This window comes from Coptis chinensis, chromosome 9, assembly GCF_015680905.1.
Source record: "Coptis chinensis isolate HL-2020 chromosome 9, ASM1568090v1, whole genome shotgun sequence".
Classification (NCBI taxonomy): domain Eukaryota; kingdom Viridiplantae; phylum Streptophyta; class Magnoliopsida; order Ranunculales; family Ranunculaceae; genus Coptis; species Coptis chinensis.
The window spans coordinates 17788918-17804652 of record NC_141464.1 but is presented as its reverse complement, the minus strand read 5'-3'; positions in this window follow the sequence as shown (position 1 = coordinate 17804652).

The following is a 15735-nucleotide window of genomic DNA, read 5'->3' as shown; positions in this document are numbered from 1 at the left end:
GCGGGTATCACAACTATTACTTGGAAGGTACTCACTACGATTCGATAATTTGTAGCTAAAGTAAGAAAAATCCCTTATCACCTTTTTAAACTCCAATATAGTAAAAGTTTAGGATCATTGCAAATTTTTTCCTGCCAGTAGTATCATTGCATCCCCCTTAACACCTTTTTAAACTCCAATAGAGAACAAGTTTTGAATCATTGCAATTTGTTTCCTATCATTAGTGTCCAATATGTGGTGCATTGCATTAATACACTATTTGCTTTCGTACTAGCATATTGGAATTTGACTTTTGTTCAAGTTTATTGGATTAACATGCACAATATATGCTGATTAGAGAATGACCTTATGTAGTTTGCTAAGCCTTGATTTTCGTACGATTTGGTGTTTGTTATCCTCTAATTATATATGTCAACCCATTTTAAGATGCTTAATAATATGTATGATTCTTTGCTTTTAGGATTTCCTCCTTTTATTATTTATGTTGCCTACTACTACATGATTTGGATTAAGAGATAAAACGAAAAATGCATATTGGACATAAAATCATTTGAATGTGACCTTTTGGTCCATTTGTGGATAATGTGTTTAATAGGTGGATCTATATCTGCATTTCAATGCAACAAACAGAGTTCTATTAGTCTTTAACTATAAAAGTTTGTTGTTGACTAGGGTTAGATGGCGAGCATACTGCAAAGTATTTAGGCCACTTCTACTACATTCAATGTCTAGCAAAACATCATTTTCACTATACATATCTTGAATTATCATGTCTGTGATATGCTTGATGCTGATTGTTCACTATTGCAGTTAAAAACAAAATTTCTTAACCAGCTGGAACTTATTGGGTGAATATATTTTATAGATTTTGCTATTTATATATATATTGTTATTAGATTTTGTAGAAGTTCAAATTAGACAACTACATTTCATGAGCCCTAATATACTTAGCATGATGGACATTATCACATTCAAATTGATCATATTCAGCCATGCCATATAATGTGATCGGTAGTGGATAAAGTATTGTTCCATTCACACCTGCTCTTTTATACACAAAAAAAACGGCATACTGATTTTTGTATTATCGCATTGGATAAAAAATTTTGCTTATCATCATCTTGACATGGCTTCAAGATATCCAATTGGCTTGGCAAGAGCATTCTTTTATATATGTCTCCTCCAAATCACAAATACCACAGATACGAGTGTAACGGCGTTGAGGTTTTCATATGGTGGCCAGTAAATTCTACCTGGTGGAGTTTCTGTTTACGCCATGCCTATTATCTCCCCATGCTAGGAATGTTAACACGCTCTAGCTGATTTTGGTTTCCCTGTGTAAACATTATGCATGCTAGGAATGTTAACAACTTTATTTTTTATGGAAGACTGTTTCTTTTTTCTTTTTCTTTTTTTTTGCGTGCATAATGTTTGTGTGTTTGTGTGCTGGGTAGTGATGACTAATTTCACTTGCCGACCAGATGTTGCATTCATTTATACTGGAGGAGCTCTTAATTGTGTCTTTACAAAAGAAATTCTATGAACACAATTTTTTCGTCTAACTTCTTATAAATTATAATTTTGTATTGGCTTCCTCCAGCAAAAATTCGAGTGTATCGGGCTGTTATACTGTTGTCAGATTCAACATTGGCTCACATCACAGGTTTACAGCTCAAAAACAGGATAAAACTCTAGGCTTACATACCAGCGACCTAGACTGTGTATTGTTCTTCTTTTTTGTTCTTTTTGAGTTTTGATAGATTTTGTTGTGTTACTTTTGTACCAGCTCAATGTGTGTGTGCGTTTTTGTTACCAAAATTGGATGAACAGATCATATTTTAGGCTTCGTGTTGAACTATCATGAATACATTACACTATTAAAAAGAAAATGAAAAATTTAGTGATATAAGCCCTGTTTGTGTTTGTACTATAAGTGAGGAAAATTGCAGAATGCAGATGATGCCAAAATGATAATTGGACTAGAGGTTAATACTATGGACCTACTTGGTGGACTCTATAATTTTCACAAAGTGCTTCCACCTCCACTATATCAAGAAGCTCAATAGCAGTTTTTTCCAATGCTTAACATATAATGACCTCTTCATTCATATACAGTTTAGTCTACTATTGGCTAAGAGCTAATATTTGATGTGTTTTTTCCAGGCCAAAGTGGGATGGTGGTCATTATGAATGTGACAAAACTTCATGACTGGATGCACTTTGTTTAGCAATACAGCTTGGAGCAGATTATGTTGTCGTCGAGCTCAAGGTATCTATATGTTTAATTGCCACTCAAAACACATATTGTGAATGGAGTTGATATAAGTGACACGCGTTTTGTTTCTTTTAGTTTTTCGTTTTTCATAGATGTTGTCCACTTCTACCAAGCATAGCAAAGGAACTTCCTGTTTTCATAGACTATTGTTTCAAATGTTTAAGAATTATCATACTAGTCACATCATAACTAAACTGCATCATGTTTTATAGGTAGTTAGATGGTCCATAGTACAAAATATCAGGATATGGGTATTTATCGATATTCAATTTCTGGATATGTATCGTGGATATATCCCTCTCTTTGGGGATATCTAACATTGTTCTACATGCAAATATCGTGAATATATCCAAAATATCGATAAATATCGTGGATATTGTGGATATTTCTTGATATATCATGATACATTATTTATATTTATTTGAAATTTAATGGTAAATATTAAATAAAATTGTTATATACATAAAATATCACAAAATATCTCCAAATATCGCAAATATCACCGATATTTGCAATCGTATATATCTCTGTACATATCGTGATATTTATATATCTTTCTTTGAAATCTGGATAGATATCCCCAAATATCACGATATATCGGGATATTTTGTACTATGAGATGGTCTATGATATTAAAAATCTTCTTCAAGTTATTTACATCATAAAAAGTAGCATATGAGATTATATTGCTGCTTTCTTCTCTCTTTTTCTGATTGTGGGTGACCTTTCTTTCCCTGAATTAGTTACGCCCTTAGTCCCTTTTAAATTCCTTTGTAGAGTACAACTCAGTAAGAATGTTTCTTGATTTATGAATTGTGTCTTTACAAAAGAATTGCTAATGACCACAAATTTTTCGTCTAACTTCGTTTATATTATAATTTTGTATTGGCTTCCTCCAACAATCCCACTCAAGGCAAATTCGGGTGTATGGGGTTGTTATTTTGTAGTCAGATTCAACATTGGCTCACATCACAGTTTTAAAGCTAAAAAAATGGGAAAACCCCAAGGCTTACATACCAGCGACCTAGACTGTGTATTGTTCTTCTTTTTTGTTTTTTTTTTTTTAAAATTTTTGTGTTATTTTGTTTGTGTTCAATGTGTGTGTGTGTTTGTGTACCAACTGTGTGTGTGTGTGTGTGTGTGTGTGTGTGTGTGTGTGTGTTTGTGTGTGTTTTTGTATTAGCGCGCTATGATTGTAGTATCAATCTCTACTCGCCTCTCTACTCCTTCATTTGCCACTTTCCAAGCTCTCAAAGAAACGGAAGCAGTTTATATCAAAAACATAAAATGACTATCATCAATAGTGAGTTAAATGTTAGTGATTCAAATTACCAAATCCGAATAACAAACCGTGTCGTACGGCATGGGTTATACCTAGTAAAGAATATAGAAGGTTTAGAGAGAGAAACATCTTTCCTCCATTCGCAGGCATAAAGCTATGGATTGAGGTATGTATTTTAATATATATATTATATTGGTAAAATACTCGTGATTCAAGAGCTAAATAACTAGTTTACATTTGGTATCAGAGAATATTTATGATGTAATTGTTGTTACCCACTATAATGTTAATATCTATTAAGGACATGGTATACACAATTGTACCATTTTCGCAGTCACCAAAGTTTCCTAAAACCTAAAGAAATTGTGAATAGCATAATATGGATGATGACAAACTTAAAATTTATTTTAGATATTCTAAGTTATTCATTAGGTTGTTGAACATATAAATATGATCTATATGGTTTATCAATTTTGGGTTTATTGACTTACTAAGCTTGCATACGTTACTTGTTCATTGTGTTCAATAACATGCTTGTGATAGAATAAAATTTTCTATCATGTTACCACTGATAATGTCTATTATTCTCGCTCTAATGATGATTGCATAGTGCAAATAATTTGAACTTGTTTCTAATTCATATATTATGATAGTACGTTTCTTATTCCGCTGCATATTTGTATTTCACTATGATTATGATTTTTGGTCAATGTCATTCCGTGATTTCATACTCGCAAATTAACTTTGGAACTGCCAAAGTGGCCTAATATTATGATATTGTGAATACCTTATTGTATTATTGCTATTGACATTAAATTGATGCTATTTATAGTAACAAATAACGATCCATTAGGATCATCATGGTGATTGTTGTCATTTCACGAGTTGATATTTGCGAATATTATCGTTTGGTAGTCACCAAAGTGACCCCAATATTAAGAAGTTAGAAGTATCATTTGTATTATCGTTAATGACATTATATTGTAATTTTCTAATCATGAGGAATGTTTTATTGGCCCAAAGGTTGATAATCATTTCATTGGTTAGGAAATTGAGATAGGGTAATCTATTTGTATTCTTAATTGGAACTAAACTAGATACCCAAATGTAACAAGACTTATCCAATTTTGATATACAATATTATTTAGCCATATTATAATAATATTAATATGTGAGTGAACGTTTTGTGTGTTGCATCATTAGCCCAAAGGCAATGTTATAATGATATACCTTTGTTCATCACTACATTTTAAGATTTACGTGTTGTATATCAAAGCGTTTATGTAGTGAACATTATTTTTCTTAGTCCCTATTCATATTGCATAAAGTTTGTAAAAATCTAAAATGTGTTAAGAGTTTCTGATATGATATATCTACGAAACTTTTAGGGTTTTAGCTGACAATGTGTATAATGGGTTAAACCAAAATTTAGTTGTGAATGTAAAGAGTCCTTACATATTTTGAATTTCTTGCCTTCTTATTTTGACTGTTCCAAAAGTCATTTTAGTACTATGAATGGTAATGGAATGTCATTAATTAGGTTGACCAAATTGGTCATTTATGAAGAGGCAAGGCCGCTAGCTTAAACTGTAAGGATAATTCATCTTATGTTTTAAGGACCAGGATATAAGGAGTAGATTGTCCAAGCTAAAAAGGCCTATTCACGTTATTTAGGTTTTTAAGAAGAATAAGACATGAAGTACTTTTTTAAGAAATTGAAGGGTCTTCAAAAAGACTGTCATAACGGGATGTTATGATTTGAAATAAAAAGTCAGCATTTTTCGATCTTTTTATTTTCATATCAAACCATATTCTTCTAATACTTGAGGTATCTACTTAAGTGTTATTATATGTGTTCAATCTTATTAAGATGCTAAGGCATGGATGATCATTTTGATATGGTAATGGAATACATGAGGCTATTCACCATTATTCATTATTGAATCTTATGACTTATACTAACAAGAATTCCATAACCATTTGAATGGAACCTCAAAGATCATGCATCTTAAAGTTGAAACTAAATGTAGTTAAATTAGTGACATGTCTTTTCATTGTGGCATAAATTATTGATATATTAGTAGAGTATATGATTCTTTTGGATCTAAGTTTATTTATCTTTTAGGTAAATGTGTGTGAATTATATTAGTGAAAAAGATTCAAACATCCCTAAAGAACGACAATATATAAGTTTCGACATTTGTATCTATTCTACCACTTCATATTTCGTGATGAGATACATCTCAACATGCTTACAGGTAACTGTACAATTCACTACACATTATGATTATGTTTATTTATTGCATAATGAATCTCTTTAATGTACATTCCTAAGTTTGAGAAGCAACTAGATATAAAGTGAAGATATCATGGCTAATCGAAGTGGTGAATATTACTAAAGCTAAACTACATGTCCTGGCATATTTGTAAAGTTTCTAGAAAGACGTGATCGTACTTTATAGACATAGTTATGAGAATGTTAAGTAAATTATTTATACCCATATCGTTGTGGACTGAAACTCTAAAAGCCGCTATGTATGTACAAAATTTCTATAAAGGCAGTTCTAGAGAACTTCTTTCGAGGAAACATACTAATTAAGGCACCTGCAAGTTAAGGATGCTTAGCAGAGTTAGAGTTTTATAATCTATATCAAAGAAAACTATATTTTCAATCAAGTTATTGGTTACTTAATAAGTTTGTTATCTTGAAAATCCAAATGGTATAATTTACTTATCTAACTATATATATATTACAAAAATAGTTGAAACCAATAATGTCAGATTATCTAAGATTGATGAAATCAGTGGGAGTAAAATACCACAAAATGTGTAAATTAAAAATATTATGACACAATCAAGAAATGTGGTATATATATAAGTTTGGGTGTTTGTCCCTACCTTTAACTTCTAAGAAAGTTGTTGTTCATCATGTTGCTGATTAATTTGACAATAATGAACACCAACTGACTGATCACATACACTCCATAATTAAAAGTCACAAATTAATGAACTTATAGTAGAATAACCACAAGAATTGGAATTGCATTACGCCACCTCAAATAATAATAATAAAAAAATGCAATTCCAAATAAGTTTGTGGAAATATCTGTAAGAATCTAAGTAATTGGGACCATAAAGACTTGGTTTCATTTAACAGACCATAGTAAGTATTGATTCTACTAAATAGCTTAACACTATAAAGTAAAGTTGAAATCTATGGAATAGAATGACATCTAGGCCAGATCTTATCAAATTGCCTAAAGAATACAAGAAAGTTACCTGTAAATTACTTTTTTAAAAATAAGCTCTACAGTATAAGCAATATTGAAAGACATAAACTTGGGCTTGCTATAAAGATTTCATCTTAAAGGAAAGTGTTAATTATTTTATGAGTTTCTATTTGTATTCTAAAAGGACTCTATATATAATCATCATGGCTAGGTGGCTCATTTTAATTTAGAGTTACACCAAATATATGTAAAACCATATTTTTTTCATGAAATTGTATATAAGTGTTGCAAACGTAAGAGTCATAGTATGAACTTAAACAAACTTCCCACAATGATAAATTAAGTTTAATTAATGATATCATTGTTTCCTTCGGTTGCATGGAAAACACTGTTAAGCAGTGTATATACTTGAAGGTCAGTGGAAGTTAGCTTATAATTTCAATCTCACATGTTTATGACTTTTACGCTAAGCAATTGTGATTTTGGTTTATTACACAAAACTAAGAATATTAAAGAGGCAATTATGGAGTTGGCTCAGAAAGCATACCTTAGTAAACATCTTTATAGAATATCTATATTAATTTGTTCATCTATTAATGTACTTTATATGAATAGGTGACTATCTACTCACATTTGTGATTATTTATCACATAATCGTGATTGAATGTTCAAACTCAAATTAGACAAATTATCTTGGTACTGCTGAGTTTATGGTTGCTTTGAGGGGCCATAATTTATGATTTATTGTGTGCATATATTATCTTAGAGTTTGGATTAGTTATTTACATTATTACCAAGTTGCTAAGAACTTATGTTGCACCCTATCTTCTCCAAGAATGATACCCAGTATTCAGGTGCAAGACTGGATTTGGAGAAAACTTATGGATTGCAGAAACATTGAGTGTCTGTAGATGATATTAGCACCAACTTATGATAATTGATCCATTAACCATTCGGTTTCTATCAAACATTATTATGAAACATCAACAATATGAATATTTTATATAACCCATGACGTTGTGCTAGTTAATTGGATTGATATTTTATGTTTATTTCATTGGACACCTAAAGAGCTCAATTATCATGTTTCTGTCATTTTTGTTTCATTAGTAAGAGTACATACTTATTATGAATGAAATAGAATATTATTGTTGGACACTAATACGCAATGAAATTTTTGCCTAACTTCTTACTTAAAGAGCATATTAAGCAAGTTACTAGTGATGTGGTGCATAGAAGGAAAGGCGTCACACACACGTATTATCGACAAAATACCACAATGACTCACATTAATAATTTGTTTAATAGTGATATTATGATGGACAAATTAATGATAATAGTTGGTTTGGATGCAATTTTAAAATTTGTGATCGCATGTTTGTTTTATGTCAAGCCCATGAAGAGTCGTTTTCAAAGAATATTATGTATTAATTAAATTATTTTTGAAAACCTGTCGTGTGGGCAAGTGGAGAGAATGTAAGAATTTTATGTCCCCCATTATGGCATTGCCATGTGATATGATTAATGAGAATACTTTGGAGGTTTGAACAATAGAGGCACACCGCATAGGGAATAAGTGAGGTGAATCAACAAGTGAACAACAAAGGAAGCATATCAAAGAAACAAAGTACACAACATTAAATCAGCATCCAAAGCCCACAACAAGAGTCACAGTTTCAATTAAGAACAGTCCAACAAAAACAATATACTCTGAACCACCGAACCAACTCCTATTAGTATTTTATATTCAGCTATTGTCCAATCTCTACCTTTACTACCATTTGTTTAAGTCTTATACACCGTTCCCCATTCCAAACTATCACATCGTCGAGCCACCCCAAAAAAAACACATTCTAATCATGTTGTAGATATCATACTTTCGATGCAGACCATGACTGAGCAAGTCATTGAGAGTTTTGGAAAACGTTTCTCAATATCCAAAACCCCAACTATGAGGTTTACAGAGGAAGAAAATCAGGATGATGAAGCTCACTGGCGGTATACACTACTTGGACGTACGTTGGTACCCACAGGAAAAACACTGACTGAAATCATCAATGCGGTGAGGAATCGCTGGAGGCTTTTCAACACACTAGTTATTGTCAAAATCACTGAGGAAATATTCCTCTTCAATCTCATAAGGAAAGTGGACTATGATAGGATCTTGCTGGAGGTACCATGGGCTATTTTTGGCCAACTTCTACTGCTGATTCCTTTCCAGCATGACTACCCATCGAAGTAGGTTCAGTTTGACTATTTTGACATATGATTTACATTTACCAACATGCCTTACATGCGTAATCATCGAGATCAAATACTACACATCCTACATGACATTGTTTGGGTAGTCACCATTCTCCCGATCAACAACTACCCACTACAAGTGAAGGGTTCCGCATCCGAGCTAGGTTTACACCTACCGCAATCATTCCAAATGGTGTTAACGTAACAAATAGAGTAGGAGTCGAACAGTTCGTTCGCTTGACATACCAACGACTTCCAAGCATGTTTTGCGAGGTTTGCATGGTTATGGGACATGACTTATTAAGATGTCCTTTGCGCATTCAAGAACAGAATGCAACCCTCAACCACCAACGAGCAAACAATGAAGTTTCTCGCGCAGACTTGGAAGCTGAAGAAGCAGACCGGCCACAAACAGCAACGCATGATGTCATCATAATAACAACTGTTGGAAGTGGAAGTCAAGTCGTTTTGTCTGGAATCCGACGACAATCACAGGTCCTTACAGCTGCAGTTAGGACCACAGAGCGAGAGACACATGGTGCTATGGAAAATCTTAATTCTTCAACAGTAACCGCACGACGTGAAAGTGATAAGTACCTAATAGTATTATATTTAGGCCAATTATTTTTATAAGAGTTAGCATTGTTTACGTATTTTTGTGTATTTCAGGTCTTTAAACTGTTTATGTGCTTAAAATTGTCATTTTGCGTGGAAAACGAGTCAAGATGATTGCTAGAAGAGTTCTATGTTTAAAGCCCAAGAATCAAGAAGAAAAATTCTTTTCAAGCCCAGTCAAAGTCAATTCGGGTAGAAAAAGAACAAAAAAGTTAATAGAAGTTCAAATGGACGTATCTTTGGACTCGGACCTTGAAATTAGGCCTACTTTATATCAAAACGACCGGCTCAGAATAAACTTTCCAATAGACCTAAACTTGCTCCAATCAGAGTTGTAAACGTGGACGAAATGAGCACTGAAATAATTTCCAACAGTTGTGGCCTCTTTAGACTTAACCTAATGGACTTTGGGCTCACATTAGAGGCCCAAAGTCTCCTTTTTTGGGCCATGCACGAAAATGTAACCCTAACCCTCTCTTATGTAAAGAGGGTTAAGGCTAAACAAAACTAGACTACTCCCTTATTAGTATAGTTTAGTTTTAATTTAGGGTTCTCTATCTCTCTCCCTCTTTAGTTTAGTTTATGATTAATTAATTAGTTTTGTTTTGTAGCCTCCATTAGAACCTATCAATAAAAAGCTTTCGTTCTTTAATATTCAATTCTTGTCTTTACATTATTGTCTTAATTTAATTAATTCAATGATATTAGGCTAATCCCCCTATTAGAGGGAGTGATTTTCACTGTTCACGTTTTTTCAAAAAAAATTTGTTATTGCCTAAGTGTATACGAGTTGCGTAACCAACTCCTTGCACTCCCGTGACCTGACCCTAAAAAATTCACACTTCGTTATTTACTTGAGAGCGCACCCGCGCCCTCAGTTTACCCTTACATAGTGTGCCCCGCGCATTACACCCTTAGCACGACCCGCGCCCAATTTACCCTATTCTTAAGTGTGCCCCGCACTCTTTTAAATTTACTAAAAAAAAAGTACCAAAGCGCAGCCCGCGCCCAATTTAGCCTATTTTTCAGCGTGCCTGTGCCCTATTTGAAGTAGAATATATTTATTTTTTTATAATAACTGTAATATTATGTCATGAGTACATTATAGTGCTCATATACCCTACCACTCCAGTAAATGCATAAAAAAAAAATCATACTTTACAGTGTCTAGAAAACTCAAAGAATTTGGGTTATATAATTGAGGAATGTGCAGGCACAGACAACCTCCCTCAATTTTAAGTGGCTTGTCCGTTGGCTTGAAAAGTTTTTAGTAGACATGCAGCAAGGTTGTTGAAGGCGCTATTTATACGCATAGCAAAGACGCTCCAGGTAACACCTCTATACATCCTCGAATCTACTGTCAGAAGATTCTATATGTAGTAATAATCAGGCTAATTTTTGCATGCTCATTAGGAATTGCCTATTAGACTTAAAACTTGCATGAGATTAAGATCTAGTATGCATAAACCTGCCATATTAGTTTCTTGTAGACGCAGAAATAATCGCCTATCTAGAAATTTATAGTTAGAGTTTTTTGTATATTAATTAACATAGAATATATCTTTAAACCAATATGGCTTATCAATATGTAGACCAACAATTATGTGGTTATTATGCAAACCCTTCACCATGTTTATGCTGTGGTAGTCCTTTACCATTGGGCTTATCAGTGCCCATCATACCAAGAGTTTGGGCCTACTATAGGATATAATTATAATTATGAGCCTCAATTTTCAAACTTTAATAGTAACCCATACAATCAAGAGTTTTCTAATCATCCAAACTGTTTATGGAGTTCCACCACAAACAATCAACCAGCCATACAACCTCAACCTAACTCATCACAGTACGAGATCCACTAGAGTCATTCAAACGCCATATCCCAAGAGGGACTCATATTGTATCCATTATCGCCAATAACTATGACTATCAAAAACCATACCAACCAGAACCACACAACCAAGCTTCCCCTCTGCTAAAAACATTTGAGGAAATAATGGCCCAAAACAAAATAATACTTCAGAACCTAGAAATGACAAGATTGATGCTAACCTCACCTTCACTAGACCTTTCAACCATACCAGAAATCAATCACCCATCTAGTTCGCCACCCTTCCCAGTCTGAATTTCCCAACTAGTAACTGACTCAGAACAAACATTTAGGGAACAAAAGACTGACTTAGAACAAACATGTAGGGAACAAAATGCCATCACCCAATCTATGCTTCAGAATCTAGCCCATATGATTTCCATGATTCCCTCACCTAACACAGAACTTTCAACCTTGCCAGAGTCGACACACAAGTAGAATAACCTATTCCCATAACCAAACCATTCGACCTAGTTGAGACCTACTATACCCTGAATTTCATGAACTATTACCTTCCCATGACCCTCCCATTAACCATTGTATTGACTCCACACCCTACCTAGATGAGGAAATTCTTGAAGATGACTCTTTAGGACTTGTTTTGGATGACCACTCAATAAATTTGAATGATATTATTGAGGACACTTTTGAAGTACTAGATGAAGAGAACAAAGAAATAGAAAAGAGAGAACTTGATGAAACTATGATAGAGGAAGAATTTCTCAACCTATTTTATGATGTCAATGCTCAACCTACTAAACCACCATCCACCTGAGTTACCACCTCCTGAATTCCAACCATCTACCATAACTAAGCCATCCATTCCTACACCATTTCAAAGGAACCTCAAATTTGCACTTGACCCTTTTGCCTCAGAGATCCTCTATAATTTTTTCAACCCTCAAGATGAAAAGTTTTTGCCTAACATACAATCCCATGAGTACACCATTCATGTACTTGAAAGCCAAGTTTTGACTGAGTGTAGTAAGAAACCTAGTTTGTCTTATTTTTCATCATCTGAGCCTCATGAAAGACATCAGGATACATACTTCATTCCTTTCTCGCCTAAAGTATCACTAGTTCATCTTTTGGGTTATTCTAACTCTTTAAAATAGCTACAACATGATGGTTTGCATATGTTCTTTGATAGGTTGCATAAGTTTTCATTCATTCTTCTACATGATTACTTCCAATTATACCATTTCATTCTGTTTGGGGGTGCAATTAGTATCATGTTTTTATGACTAGACCCCCAACTCTTTCGATTATTAGTTTATAGTTGACCACACATCAGCCATCTTGTGCCACCTCAGTTTCTTGCTTGTTTGGGGGTGTGCACAGTCTTAGGGAATTTGACTTAAAATGACCCCTACATTAAGTCTAGGGAATCTGACTTTAAACAACTCATATAATTTTTTGTAACATCCCCCCTTAATGGAGTATAGGCCACAAAAATTTTCAAACTTTAAAAAGGTTTTCAAATTTTGTTTGGGGGTGGCGTATTTTGGTCTTTCATTTTAAAACTTTTTGCCACCCTTTGCCTATCATGTTTACTCCAATAGAGTCTAGGGTAGTTAGTTAAGTAATTTAAATATGCTTTTGAATTATTTCATGAACCCCCTTTTCCCAAATTGTTTAGGGGTGGTATATTTAATTTTAAGCACATTGTACGTTCACGTATTAAAATTGCATATATAAATATCGAAATATAGAATCCATGGGCCTTGTTGATTTAAATGGGATGCATAATGTAATTAGGTACCTTAAATTCGTGAAATCCCACTATTTCGCGGAATATCAGAAGCTAATCTTATAGAAGCCATGATATGCGCATGTTTGATTTGTTAACATATATTATTATTTTATTTATGTTAAAGTCCATTTATGTCCCAAGCACTATTTATTATTTCATGTTATCCCCATAATGGGAGGAACTCATATAGAAGTTGCGTATATTTTTATTTCTTTATATTAGTATAGATTAACCTTCTTTTTCAGGTGCTCCCATTTACAAGCACGTTTTTATGGTACTCTCTTTCCTTTATTTTCATTCCATATTTTGGGGACAAAGCATGATTCTGTTTAGGGGTGGAATAGAAACACGTTGTAAATGATTAAGCATATATTAGGTTGTATATTATGTATTATTTGTCGTATAAAAAGTATAAAATCATAAAAATAGTTTATAATAAGCACTTAGTGATAATAGTATTGTTCCCTTCTCCATGATGATATTACTCTAGAAATCTCACCTAGTACTTGAATTATAATTTAATTTTTGAAACTTAGATTAATATATAGATAATAGTCATTGCATTTTTTTCATGAACATATTACATGAGCATCTTAAATTGTACTTAGTAGTGTTTTTCTGAGACCTAGGTTAGAGTACTTAATACATATCCTATGAGCATCTAGCCTAAAAGCATCATAAGAGTGAAATATATAAGTGATGACACAAGTGAGAAGTAAATTCCAAGTAGAGAAATCACACATCTACTTGATTTCTTGATCACCATACCATATCATCAGCGAGAATTTAGGCCCTCTTTGGATCGATATAGCCAGAAATTCTGACCTAAATATATTTTCCGCTCGTCACCCCACTGAGCCTTTTTATTAGCCTTTTCACAAACCACAAATCATTTACCTAATAAAACAAAATAAAAACAAAATCAACCTACCTATCTAGATAAGTCTGAGAAATAAGATAAGTGAAGAAAAGAGAAGAGAAAAACCTTAGTAAACAAAAATTAGTTAGTTGCTTCAAAAGAAAAATAAAAATAAAAAGAAAAAGAAAATAAAAGAAAGTTACCATCCAAAGAAAAGAAAATAAAAATAAAAAATAAAATAAAAATTTAAAACTCCAAAAAAACATAATCAAATGAGTCAAAAGCCAAAACAAAAGGGCAAAGGATTGAAACAAAGTATAGAAGCAAAGTAAGAACAAGGTTTTCTCTAGTTATATATTTTGAAGACCCTATTATCTCAGACTTGTCTTTTTGAATATCAATTTCCTTCCTTCTTTAACCAACACGTACGCCCCGTATCACCTAATAAAGACATCTAGATCTTAGGAATAGGTTGGTGTGATAATAAGTGGTAGATATGTTTAATCAACCTCGGCTTCCTTGGATTGTCATTGAGATTGTGAGGAAATGTGTGCCTAATGCACACTAGAGTTAGCAAACTTGAGTGGAAAAATCAGAGTATTATGTGTCTTGACACATTCCTTGTGAGAACCTACTTAGGCACGCTACCCAAAAGTTTCAGAAACGGACCTGCCATTGCATTTAATAGCATAGTTCATTGTATAGTTGTTTATCTTAAGATGATTTGATTATTATGCATGTATTAATTTAGGAGTTAGATTGATGATCCTTGTTTAAATGCTAGTGAGATGTATAGATATCTGAGATAAAATTAGGGGATAATTACTTTTATTTCTTAGTCGTTGTAATATAAATGAAGTTTGTGAGTATCTTCTTTGAAAAACTCTCACGATGCTATAACTCGTCCACTAGGGAATTCTTAGTGGTAGAAGACCTTATTGCATATGGTCAATACAATCGCACTCTGTGAAACAAGAATAGTTAGGACCACATTTTTTGCTCCTTATCTGTTTTTATTTCTCATCTTTGCTTGAGGACAAACAAAATACTGTTTGGGGGTGGTGTGATAAGCACCCAAAAGTGTAGTTTAAACCCCTTAATAGTATTACATTTAGGCCAATTATGTTTATAATAAAGAAAAGTTTGTATTATTTACGTGTTTTTGTGTATTTCAAGTCTTAAAGCTGTTATGTGCTTAAAGTTGTCATTTTGCGTAGAAAACGAGTCAAGATGATTACTAGAAGAGTTCTATGTTTAAAGCCCAAGAATCAAGAAGAAAAAACTTTTTCAAGCCCAATCAAAGATGGGAAGTCAAAGACAATTAGGGTAGAAAAAGAATATAAAAGTCAACAGAACTTCAAATTGGCGTAGATTTGGACTCGGGCCTCAAAATTGGGCCTACTTTATGTCAAAATGACCGGCTCGGAATAAGATTTCCAATGGACTAGGCCTTGTCCCAATCAAAGCTGTAAAAGTATATGAAAAGGGTACTTAAATAATTTCCAACATTTGTAGTCTCTTTAGGCTCACATTAGAGGCCCAAAGCCCACCATTTTAGGCCATCCAAATGTAACATTAACTCTTTCCTAGATAAAGAGGGTTAAGGC